At 38.7% G+C, this 19165-nt stretch overlaps 1 non-coding gene across 1 annotated transcript; it reads left to right on the top strand.

Annotated features, from left to right (window-relative positions):
- The first annotated feature begins 18782 nt into the window (after window positions 1-18782).
- Window positions 18783-18886, top strand: LOC120089611 (small nucleolar RNA R71). Its single transcript, XR_005485284.2, has one exon. It is a non-coding gene; the product is annotated as a small nucleolar RNA R71 (small nucleolar RNA).
- The last annotated feature ends 279 nt before the right edge of the window (window positions 18887-19165 follow it).

Raw genomic sequence — 19165 nt, 5'->3', positions numbered from 1 at the left:
CTATTTTTATTTATTAATAATTTGAGTGTTTTGAAGTATCCATTGCATAGAGCTCAGAATGACGGTGTCACACCCTTCCCCAAATTACCTTCTTAATCCGAGAAGGGATGCGAAGACAGCAATTGCCAACCTTCTTATGACAACTACTGCCCAATATCCTCCTGAAAACCTGTATCCTTAATACCTGTTCCTAATTAGCAGTTTATAATTTTCTAGAATTTAACATACAATAGCTTTAAGCATATAGATTATTGCTAATCAGAAGTATCAACATCAGCATACATAACAGTTTCAGAGACCAAAGTTATATACAACATCTGTACAACATAAACTCTACCCCATTTGCCCTGACATGGACATGAAAACTAAATAATGGAACATGATGAGCCATTTAAACTTCCACTCTCTGTGGGTCTGAGTAGTGGCTGACTGGAAAAATTGCTAGGTCTCGGGACGTTGACCACTACTTGGGGAGGAAAATATTTTAAAAGAGTGAGCCGGGAAACCCAGTGAGTGACCATCTTAAATAAAACATACTTTAAATTATAAAAAAAATAAACATACTTATCAAGAAAACATTTATAAAATCATGATTAGGGTTTTGGAAATAAAACTAAATTCATGAAAATGCATCACGTAAAAACCCTGAAATAACTCATCAGCATCTTTATAAAAACTCCACTACTCCACTACCTGAACATGTGGGAGAATCCTTTTGCTCAATCCTTAATAACCTTAGTTGAGAAAGAGCCCTTTTGCTCGATCTCGTCAACGTCGATAACATAGTCATACGTGTACACAGAGTTGAATTGGGCCCTGATCACCTTACCATACTTTTGGTGTCAAGGATCCCCAACATCATCGAAATTTGGGTACCTTATCAAGGGTTTGTACAAGGCACAAACATTTAAAAATATAAGAACATATACAAAATATGCATTTGAAATGATCAAACTTCATGATTTCATAACATCGCATAGTGTCTTGTAAAACATGGAGTATGCTTATAAAATTGCCTTAGTAAACTTCCACCATGCGATACAACATAGCATAGGCTTAATATAAAAAGCTTGCAATTTACTTAATTTTAAGTAATGTATTAGTTAATGTAATGCATCATTGAATTGAATACGCAATTTCCGGAATTCTCACATATTTTTTTTACAAACAAGAGAGGTGAAAATACGAAAAAATAAAATTGGAATGTTAGACTCATAAATAACCTCAACATTTAAAAACATGGATCATGCGATCAACATTCATTTCTAAGGCATGCATTGGAGAAAATCATGGTCTAAAAACTTCATATGAAATGCCTATGCGTTGGAGTTTATTCATAAAAATTGCATAAAAAAACATTTCTCACTATCTTAAGCTACTTATCTAAGGAGTTGTACGCCTCTCCTATTTGTGTTTTCCCTAAAAAGAAAAGGTCCCTTGGTTAGTATACTTAGCTCCCTTTCGAGCTTAACGCATAGCTTAACTTTATCGCATACTAATAGTTATCACATTATAGCTAAGTTCGACGCATAAAAGCTATCTTTAACGCATTGACTATCCTTAACTATCTTACCTTATAACTTGGTTGATAATTGGGAATCCTTTCTCAAGATGCTCGAATAAATGCTGAAATACTTCTCAGTCTATGTGACATACATTCACTATGCGATGTACTTAGATTACCTTTGTTGTGGATTGGTTATGTTATATGCGTTAATGCCTAATATCACTGAGTCAGTTGCTTGCTTGTTATTCGTATGTAGTTGCCTGCTTATTCATCCACAACATCATTCCAACTTCAATTTTCCAAATTCCTTAACTTTAATTCCAACACTCATAAAAACTAAACTCCCTTAAACAAAAATGCTAAAAAAACTTATTAACAAACTTACCTTAAAATTTGAGCATCATTTCCTCTAGAATCGATTAGAAATTCCTTAAATTATCTTTTAGCTGGCTGAAAATTCTTCAACTTTCAAAATCTTCAGATGGCAGCAACACTTCTTCACTTAGGCGTTAGAAAACATTTCGTAAAACAGTCTCCTTTGTTACTAAGCTTATTTATACTTGGGATTGTATGAAAAGTTTGCTTAATTAATTACCACCTGATATGTTTATCCCTTCATGGACATTTACAAGGCACCCACATGGCTTGCTTACTCGTTAATTAAGTTGAATTCCTCAGCTTAAAATTCATCGCATGGCCTTGTGGCCACCCAAGCCCTCTCCCTTCAACGCATGATTCTTGAATCATGCCGCATCATTTGTCAGCTTAGCCCTCAACAATGGCATACAAGGTTAGTCACATAAATCCTTCATCCCACTTGTTGTACCTAGCCATAACGTCCCCTTTCTTGGACCTTTAGCCACATCATTCAAACGAACTGGCTGCATGGTGCCTCATAATTCCAATGCATGGAACTCTCTACTTTCTCTAAGTGTTAACTTGTTCATACTTCACCCCAAAACTCAACATTCCACACTTAACATATTTTCTTGCCCTTTTCTGACTTGCCATTGACATTTTCTGTAACACAGGTTTTCCTTAGAGGGAGAGAAGAGCTTGGAGTTCAAGCTTTGGAAGGGAAGAGTTTAACTAAGTATATAAACTATACCTTGGAGGAAGAAAAATTTCTAAATGTTGGAGACATAGTAGCTAGAGTCAAAATTTGGTTAAATGTCCAAACTATACCATGGGAATAAGAGTTGAATGCATAGCATGGGAAAGGGTGGAGAGTCTTGGATGGGGTCAACGCATGATGTAATAGAGGAAGCACGCCTAGTTGTGCATCCTAAGGGGATATTTTGGACAACTTTTGAATGTCTAGGGATGTGGGAAGCTATGCTATGAGGTTATATAATGAACCATGCGTTGAACACCATGATGGACACATAATGGATGCATAATGAACACTATAATGGGCGCATAGGGTATTATGGGAGAGAAATTGGGTAAATGTTGGACAACATAGGACACCACAAGCGAAGGAAATCCTAAAGAAGGAAGTATTGGACACATAGATGAGGTGTTGGACACATAAGAAGGAGTGATGGATGCATCTATGGCTATGTGGGCGCATGCTTGAGGGAAAGTAAGACCAAGAGGACACATGGTTATGCTTTAAGTAGTGAGGGAGTAAGATATGCTTTGAGAAGAAGATGAAAACTAAGGGAGAAGGAAGTGAAAGAAGGATTGGCATATAAGTTCAAGGATAGGTGCATAGAATCAAGGTTGGTACATGGGAGATCTTATGGATTCCATTTTGGATCTATGAGGAGCAAGATGGAAGCATAAGACAAACTATTAGGAGAGAGTTACCCCAAGGAAGCCCAAGAACCCTAGTTGGACGCATGACTAGGAGGGAAAAATGTAAAGTGGGCGCATGCCCTTGCTATAGGCCAAAGAGGGAACTATATGATGAGTCGGAGTCAAGCTAGTGACATAGTTAAGAAACCATACTTCCAAACCTAAGGGATCATACGTTGGAATCACTTCATGGGCGCATAGGAGAGATGTTGGACGTATAGAGGATGGTTGGTGAAGCAACCATGCATTCAACATATATTACCATGCATTAGCTTGGAAACTTGGAGAGCAAGGTCAGATTAACAGCAAAAAGGGGGTATGTGACTCAACCAAATGAAGCTCCGATCGAGCCTAGGATGAGGTGGATGCATAATAGGATATGCAAGAGGCTGGAATGACAGCTCAAGAAGGGTCTAGCATTGAAACTTGCATGGTGGAGACACCTCAAGCTTGCATGCAAGTAGGAGGTATCAAGGACCCTTATGCCGAACTTTGCATGGTGCTGACACTTGGGACATGCAAAATATGTGTCATGCATTGGTGGCTTATGAAGGATGACAATGACACCTTTAAGGGTATATAAATACCCCAGGAAAACTTCATTTCAACTCACAACTCAATTCTCTTCAAAGAAGACTCAAAAGGAAAGTTTTAGGGAAAAATTAGGGTTTCGGAGTAGGGCCATACGTTAATCAAAGGGAGGCTATGCGTTGATCAGTATTGTCATGCGTCCAATTGAGTCCATGCATTGATCAGAGGAATTCTAGGGTTCTAGAAGGTGCTGCCATGCGTCCCACTGCTTAAGGAAGGTTTGCCTTGCATCCAACTGCTATCCGGAAGTGTTTAGAGGCCTAGTTTCATCTCAGTAGGAGTTGGTAAGCCAAGTTTAGGTCCAAGAAGGTACTCTAAGGTTATTTTAGCCCTAAACATGAGACTTTAGGCCAACATTGAGCTAGTGTAGGCCCAGGATTCCAGAAGGAACAAGGGAAAATCAGGGAACTTGGAGAAGAAGTGCGATCCTTACTAAAAAAATTATGAGTGGTATTCTTTTAAGGTTTTGTGCATATCGATATAAATTCTATGCATATATAGATGTATGAGTAGCGTAAATGATGATGAGAGTATGTGGCTGGGGATGGTCAGGGAGTCAGAAGACCTAGTTCCTGAGCCTATAGCGGAACCTCACAGGATGGTCAAGGGGTCATGAGGCCTCAGTTCTTGAGCCTATGAGAGGAACCTCATATGGGATGGTCAGAAGACCGATGAGTCTAGCTTTTGAGCCTATAAGAGGGGGATCTATGTGCACATAGAAGTAATAAAAGAGATATGTTTAACTATCTACCTCATGTGTAGGTAAAGTAGAGAATGACCCCGTTCAAGCTTGAGGTTTGAGTAGTGACCTCGCTTTGTGGATATGCTGTTTGAGTTATTTGTCTCTAAAAGGTTGAAAGAGATCCTATGAGTTATTTACCACTCAATGAGCTTCTTGAAGCTCACTCTTTTCTCTTATGTTTTCTTTCGTAGGTAGTAGAAGAGTCCAGGTTGCTGCGAGAAGACGAGGTCTGCCACGACTTAAATGTTTATATAGTAGTTGTAAAGTTGGAGTTGGGTAATTGTTGTAAAACCCCTAAAACTATAAATTCTATTAAATAGAAACAATAAGTTAATTTTATTTGTCTTTGATTGAATTGAGTTAAGATGGGTTAAGATGAGATGGGCAATAGATGTAACAAAAAGATGGCATTTATTGTCCTCACGTCTTCTTTCAAGTTCGAGAGGTGAGCTCGAGAGGGGGTGTGACAATCTCAACTCTCTATGCATCGACTATGTTCACAACTTGGATGGCATATATTCATAACACTTAGAAAATTTTCTTCTCTTACATTTCAGACACATCATTAATTAAACATACTTAACTTACTTTTCTATTAAGGTTAATACACATTTTTAACACATATATAAGAGGACTTAAACTTAATCAACTAGTAAAGAAAGTTCAGGGGTTTACAAACAGTTCCAATGCAATTTGAATCAACTAAATCAGAGCTCAAACGAAGAAGATGTGACCAAAATAAGAAAAAAAATCCCAAGTTGATGACGTGGTAGAATTTTTCTCATCAAAGTGGACTAATTGAAATGTACCACTTGGAGCAATGAAGAAGTGACACATGATGAACTTTTGATTTTTGGATTGATTTTAAAAAGGAAATGAATTTAAAAAGAAAAAAAATAATATTATTTTATGTTTGTCCCTGATGGCTAATTTTGAACACATGATGGATATTTGCTTTTTGTTGGGTTTTAAAAGAAATGATTTTAATATATATATATTATTATATTATATTTTGTTTTTGTCTAACTACTAGTTTAGTTTAAAATCTTCACAATTGATTTTTTTTTTTCAAGATTCAATGGTCCAAATTAAATGTGGTTTTCAACAATTTTTCCTCTCTATTTAAACACATCATCTTCTCCAAATTTCAACAACAATTTTCTTTATTTTCAATCTTCTAAAAAAACAAAGTCTCTATTGTTGCTCTCTCCAAGTTTCAATTTTCTTTTTTTCATCTTATTCTTGAGAGAGATATTTTACGTGGCGAGGATTGGTTTGATGTGAGCTTAATATTGTAAATCCACTCCATTAAGAGAGTTGTAAGATCGTTCTTTAACATTTCCAAACTTTTGTAAGGGTTGCTCTTGATCCCGGAAAAAGAGTAGTTGTAATGGTTTGATCTTTATCCGTGGAAATGTTGCTCTTGAACTCGCCAAAAAAAAAAAATGGTGTAGTGGTTAGGCTCTAATCCATGGGAAGAGTCAGTGAGATTTCAATTCGCATACTCAATAGGATCTTGAGAAGTAGATGTGGGCCAGTTATGCCAAACCACTGTAAAAATCTCCGGTGTTAATTTCTCTATCCTTAATACTATTTTAATTTTGCAATTATTATGTTATTATAGTTTATTACATGAAATTAATTTCAATATTTGTTCTTTAAATTAATTGTTCCTCTTGATTTGTTTTAATTGGTAGCATTTTAAATTTTATATATTCATTACCAATCTTTTTAAATAGGGTGTTTTAAAGTGTTATTCATATTTTGTTGTTTAATTCAAAGTGAATTATTTTCATGAATTTATTGTTTAAATTACTTATTACCTAAAATTGTATTCATTTGCTTAATTGGGCCCACATTAGTAAAATGTTTTCATTAGTTTTAATAAATCATATTCACCCCCTTCTAGGGTTGCCATACTGATCATTCAATTGGTATTAGAGTCGGGTGCTCTCTTGTTTGTGATAAACATTTTCATAAATTATTTTAGATTGATATCCATTGTTTGAGTTTCTCACTCCGACAATTCGTATCAGAACGGGTAGCTCTTCTGCGTAATACATTTTTCTAGTATTATTTTGATACTTAAAAGTATCTTATCAATATTTTGAAAAATTATTTAGAAAAGCTTAATTGCTAGAGCGATGACAACTTTAGAAGGTTAATGAGTTGATACATCTCTCTTCTTTCGTGGCAAAAATTTTGATGTTTTGAAAAAGAGAATGAAAACATTTTTGCTTGCTATTAATTTTAATATCTTGTATGTTTGTGAACATAATTTGTCAAAATTAGAATTGAATGATAAATTGCTTTCTTTTAATGTCCAAGCCAAAAATATCATATATAATGCTTTGGATAGTAAAGTTTGTGATAAAATTGCACAATTTAATTACGTATATGATGTTTGGAATTTTCTTAACAATATGTATAGCTAGGAAATTCTTTTTGTACTATTAATGATTTATTTTATGTGAAGGAGAATTATTATTTTCAAAATCAAGAAAATTTCTATGATGGGAAAAAGAAAAAAAATGTGATGAATCCTCTTTGGGCTTGTGGCTCATTCGGAGAATGATTCCGGCGATGAGAGTGATGAAGATGAGGCAAGCCGCGAATCTCTCACTTATGATGAATTATATGATGCATTTGAAAGCATGCAATGTGATCTTGAAAAAGTATCTCTCTATATACGAAATTATCAAAGAAGTTTAAGGCATTATCTATTGAGAATAAATTGTTGATAGATGAAAATTCTTGTTTAAAGAATAGGGCTAACAACACATTGTTACATGATTCTTGTTGTGATGAAAAAAATGACTTGAATGATGGAATTAAGTCTCTTGAAAACAAGAATGATGAAATCAAATCTTTATTGAATTGAAATTTGTAGTCAATGACTTGAGAAATTTGAGTCTTGTTCTTTGAAATTAAATGATCAAATTGCTAGTTTGAAAAATAGAATTATTGATTTGCAAACTAGCAATATAGCATTAGAAAATGAGAAAATTTTCTTTTGTTGATAGAATTAAATTTCTTGAATGTGATGTTGATGAGAAAAATAATCTTTAGCATATGCTTAAAGAGAAAGAATTGCTTGCTACTAAAGAGCTTGAAATTGCAAAACACCCCATTAAAAAGATGACTATTGGTGCACGAAAATTAGATAAGATTATTGATATGGATAGACCTTTTGAAGAAGCTTTGACTCAAATACCCCGGTTTTTTGTTTGTTTATAACGAACTTTGTAAACGGTCAGATGGTATACTCTATAAATACCACTGATTTTAAATTTAACACAGAAAGTTATCATCATTTTCCTTAGTTTTCTGTAAACAACAAAATTGTACGTAATCTTCATTAGTAAAAGAATTCAGATCTTCTCGTGGACGTAGGCAATCTTATCGAACCATATAAACACCGTGTCTTCATATTCTTTTCTTATCTTTCTTGTTCATACGAGTGTTTTCTTTACTGCAAATCACGTGCCTTTCATTCATCATTCAAATCGCATCGAGTAATCTGAATATCAAGTCAATCGTGCATCGTTCTTCACTACCGAGTAGCTTTGAGTTCATCTTTTCACCTTCGAGTCGCACCAAGTATCGTTCAAGAACCGTCGGGTATGATCGAGTATTAGTACAGTTGTCATCGAGTTCCATCGAGGATTTAACAGAGACTCATCAGACGAAGAAGGGAATTCTCATAGAGGATCGAGTAGGAAGACGTCGAGCATTGAGTTATGAGTATCGAGGATTTGGCAGAATATTATGAGCCATTTCTTCATCTTTTCAGCGTTGATCTTGGGTATTTGGGTCTTGTGAAGAATGGTTAGACCAACAATTTGTGGTATCAGAGCTTTTAAAGATCATCAAGGTCAACATTCTTGGAGCATCAAGATACTCAAGAAATCAAGACTCGATATCGATCAGATCAGAAATGGTTGTTGCAAGGTATGAAATTGAGAATTTTGATGGGAAGGGCGATTTTGCCTATGGAAGGCCAAAATCAAAGCCATTCTTGGACAACAAAAAGCATACAAGGCACTTTTAGACCCATCAACTCTGCCACCCACTATATCAGCACAAGAAAGAGAAGATATAGAGCTTACAACATATGAGACTCTAGTTCTGAATCTCATTGACAGTATCTTGAGACAAGTAATTGATCAAGACACGACTTAAAAGATGTGGGTCAAGTTGGAAGGTCTTTTTGCAACCAAGGATCTCCCCAACAAGATGTATCTAAGGGAGAAGTTCTTCACGTTCAAGATGGATTATGCCAAACCTATTTTAGATAATTTGGATGAGTTCAAGAGGATAGTCTCAAAGTTCAAGAGCCTTGGAGAGAAAATTGGCGACGAGAATGAGGCTTTTATGTTATTAAACTCTCTACCCGAAACCTATAAGGAGGTGAAGAATGCCTTGAAATGTAGCAAAGAATCAGTTACCACTGATACCATCATTTGAGCATTAAGAACTAGAGAGTTAGAGCTTCAGTTAGTCAAGAAGGAGCAGCCTAGTGCAGAGGGGTTGTTTGTCAAGGGGAAGAACAAGCAGAAATAGTCTAAGGGGAATAAAAACCGATCAGATGAAGAGCACAATCCTAAGACCAAGCTGAGATGCAACTACTACAAGAAGAAAGGTCACTTGATGAGAGATTGTTATAGCCTGAAAAGGAAAAACCAAGAAAAAGAGAAGGATCAGAAAGAAAAACAACCAGAAGCTTTAGTGGTTGAAGGTTCCTACTTTTATTCTGATGCCTTAGCCTCCACTAGAAACCAAACCAACCAAATCAGTCCTCTTGGGAATCATGATTGGGTACTTGACTCTGGTTATACCTATCATATGACACTTTTCAGACCTTGTTTTAATAATTACAAGGAAATAGATGGAGAATCTGTGTACATAGGAAACAAAGAAGCCTGCAAGATCAAAGGGGTTGGTTCAGTATCCTTAAAGCTAAATGATGGATCAATAAAGCTTCTAAGAAATGTGAGACATGTACCTTTTCTAAAAAAAAAAACTTAATATCTCTGAACATGTTAGACTCCATTGGGTGCAAATGCAGAGGAAAAAGTGGAGTTCTTGAGATGATCAAGGATTCCAAGGTTGTGTTGGTTGGTGAAAAAGTCAATAACCTTTATTGTAAGACCCTAACACTAAATCTAGGAGAGAGGGTTATTAAGAGAAGGAAAAATTCTAAGTTGTAAGGAAATATTACTAAAAGAAGTACGTATTGGAGCAAGACAAAATGGGAATGTGTTAGTACTAAGTTATGTGAAAATAAAGAAGATCAAAAGGGTAGCCAAGAGAAACAAGTGTTTGGACTATGGCCAACGCATGTGGAGGGCTTAAGCACACTGAACGCAAGGGATGTGTGGATGGCTGGCCTAAGGGTGCGTGGAGGCTGGCTTTATGTTGCACTAATCGTTGGACACAAGTGTAGGCAATGCATACGCTAGAGGGTGGCATGCGTCGATGCATAACGCTTCTGCCAAGCGTCCATGCGTCGAGCGCCTCTACCAAGCGCCCAACCCATTTGTCGAGCGCCCATGCGCCCAGCGCTCATGTCATACGCCCAAGCGTCGGTGGCATGTGTCTATGATGCGGCCAACTGCCTATGCGTCGACGCAAACCAAGGCGTGCGGCGAAGGGGCTTGCAGCAAAGGAAGTATGCGTCGTTGGTCGAAGGCATGCGTCTATGATGCACGGTAAAACTATACCATATGGCAAAGCCTATACGTCGATGTCATTGAACATGCGATGGTTATAGACACCCTATGCGATAATTAATAGATGTATGGGCACATGGACAAAAGGGAGGCTAATCGATGGAAAAGAACCTTAAGAGAAGATGGCACCATCCAAGAGATGCGTCCAAAGGCATACCAAATTATATAGATAAACATCCATAGGTACTAAGTAAATGAGGTGGCGGAAGGAGGTTTCATGCAAAAGTAGCTCTATCACTTTAAGTAGGAGGTGGAAGAAGGAGGTTACATGCAAAAGTAACTCTTATCACTCTAAGTAGGAGGTGGAAGAAGGAGGTTACATGCAAAGTAAGAAAGTTTGCTGACAAATTAAGGTTAATACAACTCACGACATTGCTGGAAGGCGCTTAGTGTTGGCAGCCTTAAAAGGGACATTTGTAGGTTTGAGTTGTCGTAAGGGGGTGAGCTTGGGATGGCTATAAATAGAGGGGTCGGGCGAGAACAGTTCATTCATGCCATTACCAAAATCTCAGTGTTAAGAGTCTATTTAGAGTATTAAGTTTGGGTATTGAGGCTGCCAAAATAATTAGGGTTCGAAGGAGTTAAGTTGCGTTAATGAGCTTGGAAGCTAGTATGGATGCATAAGCTCACCCAGCCAACGCATCCATTGTAACACAGCACGTGCCTCGCGCCAGCCCAATGCCGCATCCATCCGTGCAAACATAGCGCGCCTCGCACCAGCCAACGCGTAGACCATGACGCTGCGCCCATCCGTGTAGCCTAACACGCACCAGCCCAATGCTGCAGCCAACCGTGCAACGCAGCACGTGCAACATTTGCACAAGGCCAGACGCCTCAACTGCCTGCCAGAATCCTAGTGCACACCACAGTTAAAATAACCTCTAAAGGCTGATTTTGAGATTTTGACTAAGTTTTGAGTGGGTAAGCTGGTACTTTTAACATATAAAGGTATTTTGACTATTTTAACTTTATTTAGTGATATAACAGTATTAATTGGAAATTTTCATTGAAATGGAGGAAATCTCAGGGAGATACTCTCAAAGTAAGTTCCGGTAGAAAATCTTGCAAACGGTGAATGGTTATTAAGATTTATGCATTGCTACATGAATAAATGCATATGTATGTACAAGATGCATGATTGTAATGTTATTTTGCTTGCTATAATATTGTCTGTGTAATTACTATGGAAACTAAGATTATGCCCGAAATACATAGTTAGCATGCTTAAAAAGGGTACTTTATTAGCTCACACCTTTTCAAATGTTTTCTTTTATCCTCCCCCCCTCCCCCCTAGGTTGCGAAGCGGAGCGTTCAGGAAAGAGTCTTCAACACCAAACACCAGGACTTGGTAATCTTTAAAGGCATGGCTCGGATTGTGTAATAGAAGAATATAGGAAAATTTGACTACATGTATGAAATTTGTGTGGTTATTGTAAACATGATAAGGTTTTAATAGATAAAGGGTAAATGTTAAATTAATAAAAATATTGTCATAGAATTATATTAGTATGTCTTCATGCTCTCTTCTAAGTCTTGAGATAAGGCTAGGGAGGGGGTGTGACAATTTGTTATCAGAGCCAGGTGTACGTAAAACCTGGGAAGTTGAATCTAACATAAGTATAAATTGAAACTAGAGAAAAAGAAAAGGAAAAAGGGGTAGGTTAAAGCCAAAGCGGCATCGGGAAAAGGCTTACCTAGTTTATGGAAGCCGGGTAGTACTAGAAACTGGTCTAGGTCGGAACCTAAAAATGATAGATATAATGATGTACATTAGGAAAAATCTGAAACGAATAACAAAAGATTAGAAAAGGTTAGGAAAAGAAGTAAAGGATAATAAAGGACATAAGAAATTTCGAGGAAGGGAAAAAGGAATGAAGAGATTGGTAGATAATAACCTGAATAATGTCCACTGTAGGAAATGAATCCAAGCAAGCAGACCTGGTGGTGGAACGACTCCTGAACGTGAGAAGAAAACCGCGGTGCTAACTCAGGGAAATCCTTGAGATGTCTGAACATAGTGTGAATAATAATATCGAACACCCTACTACTTTGGAAAATACAAACTTAGTGGAATCCCAGAATAATAAGAGATGTCCAAGATGCGGTAAGAATCATAGCGGTCTATGCTTGGAAGGGACCAGAATCTGTTATGGATGTGGTAGGACGACCATATCCGTAAGAATTGTTATGTTTTTCAGAAGAGAACAAGAGAAATACAAGAGCACTTCCAGCAGGAGATGGCTGGAGGTTCAAGCTCTGGAAGCAACAATGTATTACTAGAACTGACAGTAGATAAGGAGTGGGCACGAGCAGCTAAGAAAGATATTCCTCGCCGTATAGTGATAGAATTCGAGGAACAACCTGCATATGAATCCAACAATGCAGAATCTTACAAGTTTTGTATTTTCTGCAAAGAGATTGGCCATGTCCAGGAAAGATGCCAGTGGAGAGATGAGCGAATGCATATTAATTTTGAAAACCTATATCTACATGATAGAGAGTAAATAGAAAACTCTGAAGACTAAAGTTAGCTAGTAATGTAAATAGAAACTGTGTACATAAATAAAAGTAGTATGTTTTGTTGAAAATGCATGTTTAATTTATATGTGGTTAGTTGTAGATAACATGCTGAGAAGTGGAAAACGTAGAACTGGGCAACCCTCTGGAAATAAAAGTGAAAGTGACTCAAGTCATCTGAGAGAAAAGACCAGAGAAGAAGAACAAATGGATAAATTTACTCGAAGATTCCAAGAAAGCTTAGGGAATATAAAGCCTGATCCCGAGAAAAAAATATGGGATAGAACGATTGAGATCATTGGGAGCCACAAACTTGAGGGAACAAAAGACCTTGCAAATGCAGAAGTTTGGATGAATCAGGTAGAAAAATGTTTCGGGGTAATGAGATGCCCTGAAAACAGAAAAGTAAGTCTTGCAACATTCTTACTACAAAAACAGGCGGAAGACTGGTGGAAATTACTGAAGAATAGAAGAGGAGACCAAGAAGAAATGAGTTAGAAAGAATTTCGAGAAGCATTCTTTGAGAGATTCTACCCTCGATCGTTCAGAGATATGAAACAAGATGAGTTCCTACAGCTCATGCAGGGAAACATGTCTGTTGCAGAATATTAATTAAAGTATACAGAGCTATCCAAGTATACTTTAAACATAATAGTGGATGAAAAGAAGTGCTGTCAGAGGTTTGAATCAGGATTAAGACAAAAGATTCGAACTCCTGTCACAGCAATCGCAGAATGGGGAGAATTCTCAAAACTAGTAGAAGCCGCAATGAGAGTGGAAAAAAGTTTAACGGAAGAAGAATTAAGACCAGAAAAGAACTCATCAATGAGTAGGTGGTGGAGAGAAGAATCAAGAAATTTTACTCCCAGGATAGAAAATAAAAGTGTGTGGAAAAGAAGAAGAATTACAAATACTAAAGCGGACCCTGAATGAGAAAGCCAGATAAAGGAATCGATGGCAAGTATAAACCAAAAACCGAGATGTCCGGTCTGTAATAAATATCACTAGGGAAAATGTTGGGAACAAACCCAAGGACAATCATACACATGTTTTAAGTATGGCAACCTGGGACACTTTAAATGAGAATGTCCCCAGTTGATGGATACTGAAAATATACAACCGCCAAACAACCCGGGAATGAAACCAACAACTGTCGGGGGAGGACGAACTACTGGAGGAAGAAAAGAGGAAACAGGAAAAATGGCATTGGGAAAAGTTTATGGGTTAGCTCAAGCTAAGGAAGAATATATATCAATCGTGGAAAAGGGGAAAGAGAAAATTCTAGAAGACTAGGATAAAAGCCGTTATGTAATAGAACTGTATTAGGCAAATCAATTAATAAAAAATTTATTGTAAAATAAGATTCGTTTAATTTCGGGGACAAAATTATTTTAAGGGGGTGGTAAATGTAAGACTCTAACATTAAATCTAGGAGAGAGGGTTACTAAGAGAAGGAAAAATTCTAAGTAGTAAGGAAATATTACTAAAAGAAGTACGTATTGGAGCAAGACAAAATCGTGAAGTAAACGCCTTACTAACTTTATATCTATCAAACCATCGATCTCTTCATGATCATCCCCCAGAGGGATGCCCTCGCGTTCATACAATGCATAGATCAACCATGGGAAGTATAGTTATCCTCACGGTTTGGTCTTGATGGCCGTGATCTGATCCCTTATTATTCTTCCAACGTCTAAAGGGAAGCATTGCATGATGCAATAGGTAGCCAGGACGTGTTCCTTTGACAGTGTTTCATCATGCGTTGTAGGCATGATGCTCCTTTTGATCAGGTAGTACCATTGGTTCACGTCTGAAGTTAAGTTCCTAGAGGCTAGCATCTTTGCTCCGTTTCTAGATGTTTGCCACTTGCTTCCAAGTTTGGCTACCGTCCTTAACGCATCTTCCAATTGACTTGGTGTTGGCTGCTCCAAGATGTGATTATCTTCTGCATCCGGATTACTATCAATGTTGAACACTTCGTTGATCTTGTCGGCTGAGAAGCGCACTAATACCCCATCAACAAAGGTTGTGTTCTTTTCCATGTCAAACTCGTTGTTGTGGAACATGCGAACGAAGTTGGGCCAAATACGTGTGTGCCCAACGCAGAACTGACTCCACCCCAATGCATTTATTGTTTCTATTATGTATATAGGCAATGGGTGGCGCTCGGGAAAGAAGCCCTTTTCTACAAGTATATCACTGAATTGACGCTTTCTTCCCGAGGTCTTCTTAGGTAACACATTGGTTACCTTGCGTTTTCCTGCCGTGTGCTCTTTGGCTTCCTTTTCCAGTTCTCTAAATTCATTTTCCAAATCCTTTGGAGAGCCGTCTTCCTTCGCCCTTGCCTTGCGGGCTGGTAGTCTTCCAAGTCCTTCTCTAGTGCATCGTGCCTTGAGCAACTCCCATGCATTGCATCCTCAGGACCAGATGCTGATTGCTCATCTTCTTCCTCCAATATTAATTTCCTTTTCCTTGTCACTCTCTTTGATTTTAAAGGCCCTTCATTCGCGTTAGTTTGGCGTGATTGAGATGCATCTGGGCCAATTCTCCCATCTTCTTCTTCTAATTCTGCCTCTAGCATCTTAGCGTATCACTACGCTTCGTCCAACTCATGTGATGCGTTAGGTGGGTCAGAATGCATCACTTTATTTTCCTCTTGGCCTTGATTAAGGCTCGCCAAAATGGCTTCAAATACTTCCTGCTCATCCAGTCGAGCCAATTCAGCCAACTCTTTAGGGTTACGTTTTGACGCAGGACTGTCAGAGGGGGGTATGGGTGGAATAAATGGAGGGGTGCCCACTGGGATATGAGGCGTCCCAGGGAAGGATATGACAATGGGCGAATGCGGTGGTTGGATTGATGCGTCTGAGTCGATTGGGTAGATGGTTGCTAAAGGTTGGATTGAGAATGGAGGCGGTGGACGCACGGTTGGTGATAGTGCGTTGTGAAGGTAGGCTGGAAGTGGGTCATGTGTTGCACCCACCATAGTTATGTTAGGAATGAATGGTGGTGGAGCAGGCTTGGTGTAGGGCTTAGAGGCAGCTGTAGATGACGAACGCAGCCTCAGCTTTGCAGGTGTTCTAGGCTTTGGCTTAGGGGTAGTTTTGGGTTTTTAGGGGTCTTAGCCGGAAGAGTAACGATGGATTTGGAGGTTTTGAAAAGGAGTTTTATGGGTGTTGTGGTGGGCTTCGACGATCGTTGGGAGGAGAAGGTGGCTCCGCCATGCGTGGGTTTGGATTGGACAGAGAGTTTGGAGGTTTTTTTAGAGCTCGGGGGAGGCGAAAGTGAAACAGACAAGGAAGAGTAGGAACTTACCGGCGAGTCGTTCCCAAAGCTCATGGTCTAGTTCTGACTATCTGAAGCAGATGACATTGTGGCTGGAGATAAGCTTAAGCAGATCGGAGGTGAGGGAAACGGAGAGGCTAGGTTTTTTTTTCTTTTTAGTTCAGACAGCTCGAGAGGGAAATGTAGAAGAAGAAGAAAATGAACCGTTCAATCGTTTTGTAGGCTGAGAGAGGGTTAGTGGGCTCTATAATAAATGTGAAGCTGAAAGGACGTCTTGGATTTCTAAGCACTCGAGTGCTTTTGTATTCTCGAGACGCATCCCTTCAACTAGGCCATGAGTTAGACTTCAGTCTAACACGTCCGTTATTCCCAACTCGATTATACACAAATTTTAAAAAGAAAACAAGTAAAATTTCTAATTTATGAAGGCAAAAACAAAGAACAATCAATCTTGAAAACATAGGCAGACAAACAAACCAATAAACTCAAACGCATTATAAAATAAAAAATGTAAAAAGACAAGGATAGAGGAAGCATCCCTGGAATATATGGCGATGCAAACACAGGGATGCTTCGACGCGGGCCTCAGCTGACTTTACGTAGTGTGAGAGATGACTTTTGATGTTCCAGTCCATCTTCAAAGTATGGCTTTACTCTTTGGCCATTTACCTTGAATGTGTTGGTGCCATCTTCCCCTGTTACTTCCACTGCTTCAAATGGAAAGACTATTTTAATGATGGACCTAACCACCTGGATTTTAACTTCCCTGAAAAGAAAGAAGGCATATTTCAGGTGATTAGGTAATGGTTTCAACTCGAGTACTAGTGGCTCCTCAAGTGATGGACGTGTTGGTTTTTTCCGCCGCTCACTCAGACTTGGTGGCTCTAGTTCTTTCAGGTTCTCCTCCAATGCGAGAACCTCGCATACATGGGTCTCTTATTCAGGCAACTCAATACTTTTCAGTTGACAATCTTCACTATCTGAGAACTTTAATGTGTTGAGCACATTAAACTTTACCTCTTAATTATCTATGCGCATAGTTAATTCTCCTTTATGCACATCAATTAGAACTTTCTCAGTAGCTAGGAAGGGGCATCCAAGGATAATTGGTACTTTCCTATTCGCTTTATAGTCCAAGATAATAAAGTCTGCTGGGAATATGAAGTTGTCAACCTTTACCAGAACGTCTTCAATCTTTCCTTCTGGGTACTTGATTGGTCTGTCAGCGAGCTGAAAAGTAACAGAAGTGGGTTGTGCTTCGCCAATTCCTAATTTCTTAAAAATTGAGAGAGGCATGAGATTATGCTTGCTCCCAAATCACACAACGCATGACCCACATCCCATCCTCCTATCGAGCAAGGAACTGTGAAGCTCCCAGGGTCCTTCTGTTTCTTAGGTAGACTATTGCTTACTAACGCGTTGCATTCTTGCATTAGCACGATTACTTCCGTTTCGCTGACTCTTCTTTTCTTTGTCAAAATGTCCTTAAAAAATTTGACATATTTTGGAATTTGCTCCAGGGCTTCTATAAGTGGAATGTTGATATGCAATTGCCTCAGGGGCTCAAGAAAGCGCTTGAATTATTCATCATCATTCTTCTTCATTAGATGCCTAGGGAATGGTGCGTTCAACGGCACTGCAGGTTTTTCTGCATTAGACGTATTGGGTTCTGAATGGCTTGTAGTCTCAGGCGTTCTTTCTTCTTGATCCATTGAACGTGTGATGTGTTCTTTTGAAGGACTACTGTTTCTTGGATTCATTCTTTTTTCTTCAAGAGCTCTTCCATTTCGTAACGTCACCGCGTGACATTGCTCCTTCCCATTGTTCCCAGGTGTTTCTATATTGCTAAGTAGAACTCCAGGCTATCTGCTCTTCAACTCGCTCGCTATTTGTCCTACCTGTATTTCCAGGTTTCTGATAGACGATGCCTGGCTTTTCAGCAACGCGTCATTCTGGGCTATGTACTCCTTCAATAGGTTCTCAAGTGGAGATCTTGAACTCGCGCCTGTCCTTCTCTATTAAAGGCATGTTGGTGTGGCTTATGCGTTTGTTGAAATGCAGGCGGCAATCCATTCCTTTGTTGTTGGTTCGCCCCTGGGTGGTGCTCCTGAAGATTTCCTCCTGTCCAAGAAAAATTTGGATGGTTTCTCCATCCGGGATTATATGTATTGGAAAATGGGTTGTTTTTTATGAAGCATACTGACTGAGGGTTTTGTGGACATTCAACATAGAAGTGAGGATATCCTCAGCCCACACAACTAACCATGGGCTGCCTGAACGCTTCTACCTGATTCACCTTCTGCTCATTTGATACGTTTCCTACGTTATGTTCTGCAAAAGAATGGTCATCATAGCCACTTGTGCAGAAAGTGTGGCTATTGCATTGGAATCGATAGAATTAACGTTATAAGATCTTTTCTTCTTGTCAGCTCTTCCATCATACGTATCGTCCACCCATTCCATGTTGTGTTTAGCAATTTGGTCTAAAATCTCCTTCGCTTCAGAGTAAGATTTATCCATAATTCCACCTGTCGCTGCTGCGTCTGCTGCCATCTGTGATGCTCTATTCAATCTTTCATAAAACGTCTCCATTTGGATAGTTAGAGGTAGTCCATGGTTTGGGCAATTCTTGACCAATCCCTTAAAACGCTCCCATGCGGCGCTTAAGGTTTCAACTTTTTCTTGTTCAAAATTCATAATCTCTCAACGTCTCCTCGCGTTGGTGGTAGGTGGGAAGTATTTTTGCATAAAATTTTCCACCAACTTCTCCCAGGTGGTGATTTCACCAGGCTCCAGTGAGCTCACCCATTGTTTTGTGTCATCACGCAAAGAATAGGGGAACAAAGACAGCCTGATCGCCTCTAGGGTGATTCCAGGAATCACAAATGAATTACACGTTTCCAGGAAACACTTCATGTGGGCGTCAAGATCTTCTCCACGACCACCCTCAAATTGTCCAGTAGTCTGGAGCATTTGGAGCATTACAGATTT

The sequence above is a fragment of the Benincasa hispida genome, chromosome 10 (genome assembly GCF_027475165.1).
Source record: "Benincasa hispida cultivar pf3 chromosome 10, pf3_genome.v1.1, whole genome shotgun sequence".
Classification (NCBI taxonomy): Eukaryota; Viridiplantae; Streptophyta; class Magnoliopsida; order Cucurbitales; family Cucurbitaceae; genus Benincasa; species Benincasa hispida.
The sequence above is the reverse complement of the archived record's forward strand: the minus strand, read 5'-3'. Positions and strand labels throughout refer to the sequence as shown.